Genomic DNA, 15,551 nt, shown 5'->3' with positions numbered 1-15,551 from the left:
CCATCCTAATCAGAACTCTTTTTGGTCAAGAATAAGTTTGACGTCTATTGTTGTGGCAATCATTCATGTGCTTCACCACGCTGTGACTGTTGAGAAAACTCCTACTTAACCTTCAAGGCCCCAATTAATGTCACTCCTTCAGGGAAGTCTTCTCTAACCACCCAACCAGGTTTTGTTTCCTTGCTCTACCATCCCACAGCAGTACATTCTGCAGTTTTCCTTCCTAATATGTATCCAAATTATAACTATAACTGTATAGCCTTATTTGTATAATCTCTGTTTGCTGTCTTACATAGAAACCATATTTTTATACCCAAAGAGGGTGTAAAAAGTCTTGCCAGCACCCAACACACTGTCTGGCACACAGAATAAATCACTGAATAAATAACACAGCCACTGGTGAAAGCAAGTGCCCACACACCCCCAGATCTCCCCTGGCAGAGTAAAGAACTGGCTGCAAACACTGATAAGAACCAACATGAGAGTGTCCTCATAGGACACTACCCTGTCTTTTCATGCACAGTTGGGGTATTCTGATCCAAAGACTCTCCCTTTCCTGCCTAGAATGCTCCTGAAATCATGGCTCTGTTCACCACCTGCCTGTCTTAGGTAGGACCTTTCTGGACATCATCACCACTGGAAGGCAAAGAAATCATGGAGTTCTGGAGCTGGAAAATACTTCTGGGTCATCCATACCCATTCCCAAAAGTCTAAGTCTCCATAAACCTAAGCAAACACTTCTAGAAATAAGGAAGCAACCCATTCTATCTTGAAACGTATTTAAAATTTAAAAAGACTCTCCTTATTTGGGGCTCCCTGTAACTTTCACCTACAGATCCCTAAGTCCACAAGAACAAGGTTAGTCCCTTAACCACATGACAGCCCTTTAGATATTAATGACAGCTTTCAGGTCCTCCTGGAATTGTACCAGGCTAAACCTTCCCTCTCTTCTTTTGTTATCTGTGACAAGTTTTGGAACACTCCCACACACCATCCTGTGAAGATCCTTTGTCTATTTTCCTTTCATACTGTGGAATCCAGAACTGTAGGGATACTCCTACTACGAAAGGCCCACAAGAGAGTAGACTTGTCACCTCCCTCATCGTAAACACTCCACCTCTATTAATGCAGCCTAACACTGCATTTAGCTTTTTGGGGACCACAGTAAAATGTCAACTTATGTCAACTTGAATTCTTAAGTCTCTTTCATATGGGCTACTCCTCAGATACATCGCCTACTCTGTCTTTTCATGCACAGTTGGGGTATTCTGATCCAAATACAGAAGCTTACATTTATTTATATTCCATTTCATCCTGTTAGATGAAGCCTAAAATTCCAAACTGTCAGGATCTTCTCAGATCCTAATTCTGTGACTGACTTACTGTTCAACCACAGGAAAAGGATTTCTAAATTCAGCTTTGAGGACTTCTCTAAGCATTTGCTTTCAAACTTTTGAGAACCACCAATATCCCCTGTAGTGTCATTGGGTCTGCTTCTCCGTCTCTCAGATGGTTGTACAGATTTTGCAATTTGTCTCAAAGGCTCGATGACAGCACAGCCCAGCTAGAAGTGCCTAATTACTAGAAGCCAGACCTAAACGGCAATGTCTGCAGACTAGCCAAGCATCCTCTAGTTCAGGGCCTCACTATGCACACTGCTCAGGGCTGTCTGAGTGGCCAAGAATAAATAAATCCAGGGCTCTGTACTACATGCAATTTCATCTGAACGTCGTCCAGGTAGCAGAAATGTCTCTTGCTCCCATACTTGCTCATTTTCTGTTTAAGCAGAGAGAGTAGCTTGATATGTGTGACACATAGCACACGTAACTAGTTTTCAGTTTCCTATGGCATTTAGTTGCATGAATGAGATCAATAACCAGAACAGCCACATTTGACTGCATAGCAGGTGGTCTATGCGAACAGCTCTTCTTGGCAATGCATGGCCCAGTCAATATTCCAGTTTGACTACAGTAGTTCTAAAAATTACTACTACAAGGAGTCTTTATTGAGTATCTACTATCTGCTGGGGATTAACATTATAATCATCATTTCATTGAAGCCTTATCATAACCCTCATGTCTCTGCTTTAGATGAGCAAAATCATCCTTCAAAAGCCTGTTCACTTTCTTTCATATCATCTTTCAAACCATGAATATTAAGGAACTTGAGGTTCCTGTGTGTTTCCTCTTGCCTAACCATCAGGAATAGTGCTGATTCAAATTTTAAATTAAAATTTAACTAACACTGAGCATCTACTATGACCTAGACACAGTGTCAGTCGTTTTATTTCATGTGATTTTTAAAACGACCATAAAGGTGGCTTTGTGCACAGAAAATACTATTCAGGCTTACCTGGTTTAAAAAAAAAAATTACAAGTTTTAAGTTGAACTTATATATCTTATAATTCTCTTTATAAATGAGCACATTTTTACAATCACTTTCGATTATGTTTGGTCCTTTTTACAAACTTCATTAAACCCCTTTAAACATTTAGAACTATATTTTAATATATAAATATAGTTAATGTATTTAATTCTTTTACATACTAAAATTGTCTGATTTAACTTCCAAACCTTCCATTAAGCAACTCTTAGAAACCTAATAAAGTTTCTTAAATGGTCTAATATTGCCAAAAAAAAAAAAAAAAAAAACCTCGTAAGATTTCAAATCTCTCTCTAATCAAAAGTCTAAATCAATTACTTCATTGGACATTTTAAATTGGAAATAGAAGCTAGCCTGTTACATAGCCAAATTATTTCAAACTATTACTTGAAATATCAAATACGCACAAATCCTTTAAATTAAAAACATGAACACTATGGCTTTGATTCTATTAGAAAATTTCTATGTCTAATTCTAAATCTTCCCACAATTAAAATATGCTTAAGGAAACAAATACGCCATTCCAAACTACTCTGAAGTATCTTTATGTCTCTTGGGGTTGTGTTAACAATTGGAAAAACTGATTCGGTTCTAATTGGATTCTTGGCAGTGACCCTGATAGGACATACTGAGCCCTAATTATAGTTCCTTTAGCATTGCCCTCCAAATGGGGTGGTCTATATAGTCCACAGCCCAGGATTTGAATCATATCACTAAGGTACAGGATTCCCTAACCAAAGACTGGGAGCTCACAGGCACCAACCATCACTGATGCAACTGGGAGTGGGCCTCAAGTCCAGAAAGCACAGTCTTATTCTCTTGCAGCCAAGATCAGAATGTTGGGTATTAGAAACTGTAACCTTTGTTTCTCTGATACTTATGAGCACATTTGTGGTGGTATTTAATCTAAGTAAACCTTACATTACAAAAAGGACTTTCAACAAAATTAACTTTAAAGTTATTTGCTACTTTCCTGAAGTAATTCTACATTCATCTGGGGATCATATCATCTCTTTTGTGCCTGTCCAGTACATTAGGGATAGAAAGATAAGACAGCATGCTTGCCCACAAGGAGTTCACAAGGACTAAGACAAGACAGTAAATATTAAACAACCATTGCCATGAAAGAGGTTCTAGGAACATGCATGGGTAATAGGCTACAAATAATTCAGAAAATCTAGCAAGATTTCCTAAAAGTCCTGAAACATAAGCTAGGCCTTTAAGGATCAAAAAAAAGAAAAACCCAAACCCACTGCTGTCCAGTCAATTCTGACTCATAGCAACCCTACAGGACAGAGTAGAACAGCTCCATAGGGTTTCTAAAGCTGTAATCTTCACGGAAGCAGATGGCCACATCTTTTTCCCATGGAGCAGCTGGTGAGTTTGAACTGCCAACTTTGCTTAGCAGTCAAGCACTTAACCACTGCACCTCCAGGCTCCTTCTTTTAAGGACAGATTACTTCCGCAGTGAACATTATATATTCACCACCTAGATTCTACCATTAGCTTTTTCTATAGTTGCTTTATTGCATCTTTCCATCTAGCTAGACCTCTATTCATCCACCAAACCATCTTATTTTATTGTTGCATTTCAAAATAAGTTACAGACATGATAACACTTCTCTTCCTAAACACTTCAGTGTACATATCATTAACTAGAGTGACAGGCTGATTTTTACAGCAGAATAATAGGGAGTAGGTTGAAGACCATTTTAGACAGAGGAAGCAGTATTTCTTTAAATATATAAGAAGGAAACTGGAGCTTTTTAAAAAACATGCCTCTTAGCTCTGTAGCTCCCTAGACCACTGCACACACTCTTAGTGAAACTAGGAGTCTACAGATTCTAAACTCATAGCATCCACAGCATTCATGTCTCCTTTGCTTTGTTCTGCAAATACTTGTAATAGCTTATAGAGTTGAGTGGCAATATCACACTCACCAAGAGGGGTCACCATACTACAGCTTCTCTGTAGCATAAAAATTCCTTCAGGAATGCACAAAGTATTAGTTCTTTAAGTTTGTGATTCTGCAGGCACAGCTGTTCTTGTTTTTCCTTCAGGCAGTAGGCAGCAGCAAAGACAAACACAGCCTGATCTTCCACTTTTATACTTTTGATCCTCGCCAGGCACTGTAATCTAGTTTTTATTTCTTTTTTCCTTTTCTCCTAAATAACATAACACAGTTTAAAGTAGGCCCATCATCAGTTACTCCTGCATCCTGGATTGCCATGAAATTTCCTGGCAAAGAGGCAATACAGAAGAGACTCCAGCAGGAAGGCCTGGAGTTTGTACTGTACTTGCTTTACCCAGACAGAAGACTGGTTAAAGTTGTTGTGGTAATGGGATGTGGCCTCAGGGTCATGTTTGAGGCACAGCAAATGCAGGGTCTGTGGCTAGAAATTGTAGCCCAGAGACACTCAGCTTTAACAGTTGAAGAGCCACTTTGTAATTGAATGGAGTCAGGGAGGCACAAAGAAAAAAGCAACAAACAGAATCCTCCTCTATCCTGGCTGCGGCCAGTCCAAATGTGAACTCACACCCCTGCAGGGCTGGACTGCCCCAGGCCTGGGGAAGGAGACAAGTGTGTCCTCCGAGAAAACCTCCGCTCACCTTCCCTTAGCTAAACCAAACACCAAACCCACTGCCGTCAAGGGGATTCCAACTCAAAGCAAAACCCTGTAGGACAGAGCAGAACTGTTCCATAGAGTTTCCAAGGCTGTAATCTTTACAGAAGCTGATTGCCACATCTTTCTCCCATGGAGCCGCTGGTGGGTTCAAATTGCCAACCTTTTGGTAAGCAGATGAGTGCTTCACCACTGTGCCACCAGGGTTCCTTATCTCCTTTAGCTAGCTAGGAGGGATGTATGAGGATTCCCCCACCCTTTTTTCCATGTTAACAGAGTGAGAATCAGAAAGCAAACTCAAGTCTCTCCTGATTTCTAAATTAAAGTCATATCAAAAAGGCACCAATGTTATGGTAATAGTCTTAGGGTTTTCTACACACCTCACCACAAACCCTAACTCGGCCCAAGTGTACACCCTGAGCTTTCTAAGCTTTGTACCTGCACGCATAAATGCTCTTACGGCCTGCAAAAATCCTTGCCCATTTCTGCATATCCAGATTCTACCCACCTTTCAAATGCCTCATCCTTCAGGAGCCTTTGGCTGGAAGGGGACTCCCCTTTCACTAAACATCCACAGCCTTTGACCTGAGCTGCTTCTCTGATGACCTTATCTTTTTTCTGCCATATATCCTAGTCATTCCAGTACATGCCATGGCTTCAACCAGATCATAAAGGTCTTGAAAACAAGAACAAATAACATTCATCTCTTCTCCATCTCCCCTTCCTGATCAGCTAAATGTTTGTGAAATGAGTCACTGTCAGGGGCAGAAAAGGGGCTGCTATGTCCCTACAATCCAGTTTGACTCTGGATGATCAACATAAAAGGAAAAAAGAAAAAGACGACCCCGTGGGAAGAAGTGAAAAATCACTTTCCCCGAGTGTGACGACAGGCAGAGGGAGACAGAAAGAAAGATGCCTTCCACAAGCTGACACCACCGCGGGTACGGCTCTCAGAACACGGAGACCACAGGGCTCTGTCCTCCAATACCAGCAGCAGAACACATGGGGAACAGTTTATGAAGGACTTTCACAGGCAAGATTCTACGAGATGGCATTAAAACTTTTTATCCATAGGACTTTTTTTTTTTTTTTTAAATCAGCTGAGGTTCATCTAAAGGAAAAAATACCTTAGAATATGAAAGCCAATAACCAAAAAGCACAGGTATGGAAGAAACTGTAGGAACGAAGTGTCACTGGCCAAGGGATGCTTGATGACCTGTCATCCTGAAGATGTGGGAGCTATCCTTATGGACATGGACAGCGGAGGCAGTCAAAGCAAAGAGTCTCTATTAACTAACTTGCAAGGAGTTAATAATTAGCCATTTCTTCCACAATGCTGCCATGGCAACTTGTTCCAGCCACACTGGAAAAGAAAGAAGGGCTACCAAAGCTGGCTAGCCAGACACCAACTGTGCTCCTACAGAGCGCAAAGCAATGTGCTGGAATTATGGGGGCAAAAATATGCCATCTCTGCCTTCAAGGAGCTTACACCTATCTGGAATAACTCTCACCTATGAGAACTGGGCCAAACCACCCTATCGTGTGCTCTCCCAGTTCCCTATGTTGCTCATTCCCAGCACACCCCACAGTGCCATGCTGCATTTATTTGAATAATTATATGATGAGTGCCTGCCTCCTCCGCTGCTAGACAGGAAGCTTCCCAGGAGCACAGAACATAGACTGGGCTTTGCTCATCACAGTATTCCCAGTAAGTATACACTGACTGAGTGGATGATTAAATGAGAGAAACAGAAGGCCAGGGGGATGAGGAAGAGGTGGATGTGAGAAGGCTACGATCAGGGGTAAGGGAAAGTTCATGAAAAACGGCATCTGAACCAGCCCCAGAGTGTTGCCAATAAGGAAGTTTACACACCAGTGTCTCGGTTAATCCCCAATATAAATTATTGACCAAAAATCAGTACCAACATGGAAAATCACAGGAAAGGGCCAGGCAGCCCATACTGGGCTGTCACAGGGTGGTCCTGCCTGTTCTCGCTCTAAAGGTTTACAAAAAAGGACTGGTGGCCTTCAAGAAGTGAACACTGGCAATTCCCTGAGATAATCTGTCTCTGCATTCACACAGGGGGCTCACAAGGAACAGCTTTGGTAGAGAGAAGATACAGGGGAAGGCTGAGTTAACTCTTGGTTAGCCAAAACTTAGCACCTTGCACCCCTTCAAAATGCCTGGCAATAACAAGTCCCACCTTCTCAGAGTTCCTATCAGTCAAGGGCAGTTGATAACATTATCGTGGGACAGCCCCACAAAACACTGTGTTCTCCTTCATTTTAGCAGACAGCTTACAAACTACACATTTGTATTAGATTACAAGCGTCATAAAGAGACAAACAAGTAAAAAAGTCTAAGGCTATGTACTGAGTACAACCCCTCTATGTTGGATAGGGAGTCCCTGGGTGGTGCAAACAGTTAACACCCTTGGCCACTAACTGAAAGGCTAGAGGTTCAAGACCCGGAAGTGCCTCAGAAGAAAGGTCTAGTAATCTATACTTCCAAAAATCAGTCACTGAATACCCTATCGAGCACAGTTCTCCCCTGATACACATGGGGTTTGCCATGAGTTGGAATCGATTCAATGGCAGCTGGTGGAAGTGGATGTTGGATAGTAGTTTTTTTTTGGTAATTATTTCTAGAAGGAAAAAAAAAAAAAAAACCAATGAAGAAAGTTTTCCTAATGCCTCATTCTCTATGAAGCAATAAAGAGATATCCATACAATCACCTTTTTAATCCTCTAATGAATACTTCAACTAGCCTTAATAGTTTAACTATGCCTCTAGTCTCTCTTCTTCTTCATCCATCCTATACACAGCTACTAAAAGACATCCCTCTGGTTTAGCCACTCTGATGCTCCAATACCTTCAATGGCTCCCCACTGCCTATAGTCTAAAGGTCAAACTGCGTTAATATGGTATTCAATGTTGTCCCACCATCTGGCCTTTAATTTTTTATTTTCCATGACACACACACCTTCCAATCACTCTCTTAATCTATTTTACCATCAAAATACACAACCAGCTTCCAGTTCCCTGAACCATCCTAACATTCTAAGGATTTGTTCATGGCTGAAATACCCCTTCCAACACCATCAACTGAAAACCTTCCAGGTCCAGCTCAGATGGTATCCTCTCCGTAAAACCCCACCTGAAACACACACTAGGCATGGTGCATACAGAGATGAGTAAGCCAGGCACCTAGGTGCCTCAAGCTTTTTCCCAACCAGGTGTTGGGAAAAAACACAATATTACAAAGCAAAATGAAACAAACAGTACAATGAGTTAAAAAGAAATTGATTAGGGAAACAGGAGCATAGGAGGGAACAATAGCTTGACTCTATCTAGCTGGCAAAGGAGCATGACATTTAATGAGACCTGAACTTGCTGCCCCCAATGGCAACCTAAATAGACCCCTACCCACAAAGTCTCAGGGCAGTGTTCTGCCACAACAGTTCCTTCCATTCATCCTACCTTTTCTTTCCGCCCACATCTGATTATGTTGCTTTCCTGTATCAATAGGTTCCTATTCACTATAAGAAAAACACAAACTCCTAAGCCTGGCACCTATGCCTAACAGTCCGCACCTCTATAGGATCCCTATATTCTAGTACAAGGTGCTTCATAGAGTTCCCCAACCCCATCATCATGCTTTTCCATATATCCATGCCTTTGTACAATCATCTGGCCTTAAATGCTCTTTCCCTTCTGTTTCGTCTGCAGACTTCTATTCATCCCTCTAAGCCCCAAGTGGAGCATTTCTTCCATGAAGTCTCTTGGGAGTCATCCAAACTGAGTTAGTCATTTCCTCCTCTGTACCCCTGTGTACCAAACATACATCTCTGCTGCACTGCCACTGCTCATCTGTGTGATGATTCCTTTCCTCTTAAGACTCCAGACTGTTTCATAGAAAGGATCCACCTGGTCTTCAGTGACCCCAGGTTTGGCACCTATTAAGCAGGTGCTCAATAAATGTTTCTAATAAACAAATGATTAAATGATTTAGCTCTCTTCTTCCAAGTGAAGAAGGAAACCGGAAGAAATAATCTAGAAAAAAATTATAAAACAATCAGACAGCACTGCCAATATTATCTACAATCTGCAAGCCCTTTTACAGTTACAACTATTTCAGTGACAGAAAGGCAGCACGATTTTCTAAAGCTTCGTTCTGCATTCTTAGCTCGGCACAAGTGTGACCAATGCGTACTCTTTTCCTCTCTGCCCCCTCCCCCGCCACCTCCAAATGCCACAGTAATATGGACCTGGTCCAAAAAAAAGCTAGTCTTAACATTAACCCAGAAAAACCTCATTAATGAAAAACTTTGCTAAGAACACTCTATTTATTAATTATTTGGCCTTAGAGAAGTGTGAAATCTAAACATTTTTAAAAGTGCTAAAAGACTACTCATCTTTAATGGAGAAACTTCTAATGGTGGGAATGTTGCAGACTTTTTTTTTTTTTTTTTCTCAGATAGATGTATGATTACCTAGATCTCTGGGGAATTTGGATTTCTACACAGTAGCTGTGTGACCCTGGGCAAGTTGCTTATCTTCTCTGGACTTCTATTTCCTCACCTGGAAAATGGAAATAACAGCACCTACCCTGTAGGGTTGTTGTATGCATTAGCTACAACAAATGTGAAAGTTCTAGTTCTCAGAAATGCTTTAAAATGGTCTTACAACTATTTATGTAACGTCACTGCACTTGGTTTATATGTATTCAGTCTGAATCAACTTGATGGCAATTAACATTAACAACAAAGAAGGCTAAAAAGGCTTTCTGTCCAAGACATTATACTACATGACATCTAGCGTATACACAAGGTACTTGTTATGGACTGAACTGTGTCCCCCGAAAATGTGTGTTAACTTGGCTAGGCCATGATTCCCAGTACTGTGTGGCTGTCCTCCATTTTGTGACTTCATATAATTCTCCTATGTGTTGTAAATCCTAACCTCTATGATATTAATGAGGTAGGATTAGAGGCAGTTATGCTAATAAGGCAGGACACAATTTACAGGATTCAGTTGTATCTTAAATCAATCTCTTTTGAGATATAAAAGAGAGAAGTGAGCAAAGAGGAGAAGGACCTCCTTACCACCAAGCATAAAGAGCCAGGAGCGGAGTGTGTCCTTTGGACCTGGGGTCCTTGCACTGAGAAGCTCCAAGACCAGGGGAAGACTGATGACAAGGACCTTCCCCAAGAGCTGACAGAGAGAGCTTTCCCCTGGAGCTGGTGGCCTGAATTCAGACTTCTAGCCTCCTAAATTGTGAGATAATAAAATTCTGTTTGTTAAAGCTTTCACTTGTGGTACTTCTGTTATAGCAGCACTAGATAACTAAGACAGTGCTGCTCTTTCAATTCTACGGAAATTGTACAGCTTTTCCGTGCTTCACTGAAAATGTTCTTAAAATCTTCCTATCATCCTAAAATTCCAAAATGGCATGGCCATAAAAAATTGTTTCCAAGTAAAAGGAGCACTTTATTGTGATATCTTAACATTAAGAGTGGTACCATGCAAGCTACTTACGTGTTACAATGATCTTTTAATTTGGAACACAGTCTTCATTGACTAAAATACCAGCAAATAGTTTTTTTTTGCCAGAGGCTGAGTATGGCCAAAACTTTAAAAATTTGTGGCAGATTATAAAATTATCTCTATGGATAGGCTGGAGGCTTTGCATTAAGCAGCAACATCCACCACCACCACCAGTAGATTTCTGCAGTTAAGTTCTTAGTGTTAAAAAAAAAAAAAAAAAAAACTATCACCAGAAGAATGAAGCATCAACCTCTGTAGTTACTACAATAGTTCTCCAGTGGGGAGTTACAAAAGCATTAAATCAAAATGACACTCACATGCTTAGAAAACATGTTGAAAAGAAATCTAAATGTCTAGGTACTTAGTAATTCTTTAAAAATTATTATACTAACTATTATGAATTGAATTATGTCTCCCAAACATGTGTTGTAAATCCTAACCTCTATGCCTGGGGTTATAATCCCATTTGGGAATGGGTTGCATGTTATGTTAATGAGGTAGGATTATTGTAGGGTGCATTATGAGTCAATCTCTTGAGATATAAAAGACATTACACAAGTGAGCAGAGGAGAGATGGAGTAAGATAGATGCCAAGACACATGGAGATCTCTAAGGAACCAGAAGCTGAAGAGACAAGGACCTTCCTCCAGAGCCGACAGAGAAAGAAAGCTTTCCCCTAGAGCCAGTGCTCTGAATTCGGACTTCAAGCGTCCTAAACTTGGAGAAAATAAATTTCTGTTTGTTAAAGCCATCCACTTGTGGTATCCCTGTCCATAATAGCACCTACCATAGAGGGTTGTTGTATGCATTAGCAACAACAAATGTGAAAGTTCTAGTGCCCAGAAGTGCTTTAAAATGGTCTTATAACTATTTATGTAATGTCACTGCACTTGGTTTATACGTTTTCAGTCAGAATCAACTTGATGGCAACTAACAACAACAAACGAGGCTAAAAAGGCTTTCTGTCCAAGACATCACACTACATGACAACTAACGCATACCCAAGGTGCTTCTCTTTCAATTCAATGGAAACTGAACAGCTTTACCATGCTACACTGAAATGTTCTTAAAATTTTTGCATTGCTCTAAATTTCCAAAATGGCATGGCCAAAAAAAAATGTTTCCAAGTAAAAGGAGCACTTTATTGTTGATATCTTAACATTAAGAGTGGTACCATGCAAGCTACTTACATGTTACAATGTTCTTTTAATTTGGAATACAGTCTTCATTGACTAAAATAGCAGCAAATAGTTTTGGTTTTTTTTTTTTGCCAGAGGCTGAGTATGGTCAAAATTCTCAAAATTTGTGGCAGATTGTTAAATTATCTCTAGAGATAGACCGGAGGCTTTGCATTAACCAGTAGATTTCCACTGCGTAGTTCTTAGTGTAAAAAAACCAACTATCACCAGAAGAATGAAGCATCAACTTCTGCAGTTACTGTAACAGCTCTCCAGTGGTAAGGTACAAAAGCATTAAATCAAAATGACACTCGTATACTTAGAAAACATGCTGAAGAAAAATCTAAATGTCTAGGTACTTAGTAATTCTTTAAAAATTATTCTAGTATGGTAGAACACAGTTTATAAAGACAATGCTCTGCATTCTACCTTGGTGAGTAGTGCCTGGGGTCTTAAAAGCCTGTGAACAGCCATCTAAGATATTCCACTGGTCTCACCCCTTCGGGAGCAAGGGAGAATGAAGGGAACAGGATACAAAGAAAAGATTAGTCCAGAGGACTAATGGACCACAGCTACCAAGGCCTCCACCAGACTGAGTCCAGTACAGCTAGATGGTGCCCGGCTACCAGCACTGACCGCTCTGACTGGGATCACAACAGAGGGTCCCAGACAGAGCTGGAGAAAAATGTACAACAAAATTCTAACACAAAAAAAGGACCAGATTTACTGGCCTGAAAGAGACTGGAGAAACCCTAAGAGTATGGCCCCCAGACACCTTTTAGCTCAGTGGTGAAGTCACTTCCGAGGTTCACCGTTCAGCCAGGGACTGGACAGCCCGATAACAAAATAGGACTAACAAGGCACAGCAGTCCAGGGACAAGGACTAGAAGGCAGAGAGGGACAGGAAAGCTGGTGACAGGGAACCCAAGGTTGAGTAAGGACAGTGTTGACATGTAGTGGGGTTGTTAACCATTGTCATAGGGCAACACGTGTACTAACTGTTTAATGAGAAACTATTTTTGTTCTGTAAACCTTCATCTAAAGTTGAGAATGGCAGCACAACTGGAAGAACGTAATCGATGTCACTGATCTGTGCATGTACAAATTTTTGAAATGGTGTTATCTTTGGCTATGTATATTTTCACCAAAAAGAAAAAAGGTTGAGAAGGGAGAGGGTTGACAGGTCGTGGGATTGTTAATCCAATGCCATAAAACAATATGTGTACTGACTGATGAGAAACTATTTGTTCTGTAAACCTTCACCTAAAGTACAATAAAAAAATAAAAAATAAATTATTCTAGTAACCATGACCATAAAGGACAGCAATTTTAAAAATGTACTCAAACTTAAGAAATTGAAATTTGAGGGTTAAACTACATGAAATAGCATTGTGTGGGAGGCAGAGATGGTGTGAGGTGGTTCAAAGTTGTAAAACAACATGTGCCAAACACCTACTATGTATCAGCACTATGCAAAGCACTGTGCATATATACTCATACTTAACCCTCACACCCTCCTTACTCCCATTACATAAATGCTGAAACTAAGGTTCAAAGAAGTTACGAGACTTGCCCAAGTTTTCAAGCTAGTAACTGGCAGAGTTGGGATGTGAACCTAGCTCTTGTCTTCAAACATCATTATTCCTTAACTTTAGACCAACTGTTCTGAAAATAGCCTATAAGAAGTTAACGTCTCACAAGATTTAAGGGCTTAACAAGAACAAAAATCTTAGAAGGGGGCAGAATTCAACCATAAAGTAGACTGAATTATATCTACGTTACTTGAAAAGTTTTCTATCGCCACCTACAATACAGGATAAAATCTCAACTCCTTGTAATGTCTCTATGGCCTTCATAATCTGGCTCCAACATACCTCTCTCCCCTGTTCAACCACATTTATTGAATATTTTATATGTGAAAGGCACTGTGCTAGGCACTGTAGGAGATACACACTGGAATAATACATAGTGTCTACCTTCTAGGAACCTACACTTTAGGAGGAGAAATGAGGCAAGAAATCAACCAACAGTAATAAAAGGAGAGTATTAGGAGAGTGGAAAGAAATATACTGAAGAACAGTCTGATGAGGTAACAGTCCAGAGGTTTTTCTTCCTATGGTTGCCATGCTTTAAGTCATTTGATCCAACTGCCCTGGCCACATCCATCTGGACTAGAAATCAGTGAGCAGCCAAAGCCATTGATGCACAGGCCAGTCATTAAGGAGTAAGCAGTGGCCTCTGAAATGGGCTCTCCGTTTTAGACAGTGGTCAAGCAAACCAAACAGATTACCTCCTTCGGTAGAGTTTTAGATTCAGGAGAGTCAGCTCATTTTAATTTTCCCTTTAAATTTCTAACTACCCAAGTAATATACGAACACATCTTCCCGGTAAAATACTAAAACATTACATGTACAAACCCACTTTTTCCATTTTCTCTGCCACTCTCCACACAGTCTTTCTCACTCTTATTCATCCCTTATTCATCTTGTCGTGTTGGGGGCTATTCCCTTTGTGTGAAATGACCGCCCTCTGCCTCCATCCCACCAAGATTTGGTGAACAATTATTTCTGAGTTGCCAAGACTCCGTGCAAATACCCCTTGGGGGACCCAGCAGAGTTTGCTTGCTCAGCCCCGTCAGCTCACCACTTTCTGTACACTTCTAGCACAGTGCTTGCTACACTGTGCTCTGCCTGCCTGTGTTTCTGCCCATCTTCCTTGACAAATTATGAGCTTCTTGAAGGCAGGGACCATGACCTATTCCCATAATTCCCCATCCACCAACTCCTGGCACTGTGTTGAGAAAGTGCTACTTAATCATGGCACTATTGCTGACTTTAGCCTCTTCTTGAAAGAAAAAATATTTGAAGTAGTCTCATAGCACATGGGAGGTGGTGACTGAATGTTTTTGTTTAAGAGGCAGGAAGAGAAGGAGGGAGGCTGAGGAGCAGGAAGAATGGAAACAGCACTGTGCTGGCAGACACTGGGGATCTAAAGAAGAATGAAACAGGGTTCTTGATTTCAAGGAACTCAGTCTAGTTGAATGCTGGTGGAATGCCTTTCCTCCTTCTACAAGAAATGGAAGAGCCACTGACAATCATAGCTGAGTAGGACAGCAATGAAGAGTAGGAGGGGCTGTTTTATTCCTTAGAGGAATGGACTTGGAAAGTCTTTCCTTCCTCAAAATTAGCCCAATTATCCCTATTTTATTCTTGTGACTGCCATCAATTTCGGCTTCAACACCCTGCCTCTACCTACCACCCATATATACGATAACATGCAGAATCTAATTGAGAAAAATAAATTTTCTAAAAAACATCTCAACTTTTTCACAGATAGATTTTTGACAGTAACTGTGTTATCAGGAGGGACTGGTCCCTGGAGAAGGACATTATGCTTGGTAAAGTATAGGGTTAGTAGAAAAGGAGGAAGAACCTCAATAAGATGGACTGACACAGTGGCTGCAACAATGGCTCAAACACAGCAACGAATGTGAGGATGGTGCAGGACCGGGCAGTGTTTCATTCTGCTGTACATTGGGTTACTATAAGTTGGAACTGACTCGACGGCACCTAACAACAAACAACAACATGAACTGGATAAAATGCAGGTGAACTAGCTAACCCAAGGCTGTATTCGGGGTAGCCACACTATTTTTTAAACACAGAAGGAATATATAGTCAATGTGGCTTCATCTGCAAGCTCATTCACTTCACTGAAGTTTGATTTTTTTTTTTTTTTTTTTTTTTTAAAGAAAGGAAGAGCCCAAAACTACTTATCTTTTTGCAGCTCCAACCCTGGTTGCTTTGCAAAGATATCTC

At 40.7% G+C, this 15,551-nt stretch overlaps 1 protein-coding gene across 1 annotated transcript in view; it reads right to left on the bottom strand.

The window, feature by feature from the left end:
• TEAD1 (TEA domain transcription factor 1) overlaps positions 1-15,551 on the bottom strand; it is a 192,083-nt gene that overhangs the window by 75,527 nt on the left and 101,005 nt on the right. The gene's annotated exons all lie outside the window — the stretch shown is intronic.

This window comes from Trichechus manatus, unplaced genomic scaffold (assembly GCF_000243295.1).
Source record: "Trichechus manatus latirostris isolate Lorelei unplaced genomic scaffold, TriManLat1.0 scaffold00006, whole genome shotgun sequence".
NCBI lineage: Eukaryota > Metazoa > Chordata > Mammalia > Sirenia > Trichechidae > Trichechus > Trichechus manatus.
The sequence above is the reverse complement of the archived record's forward strand: the minus strand, read 5'-3'. Positions and strand labels throughout refer to the sequence as shown.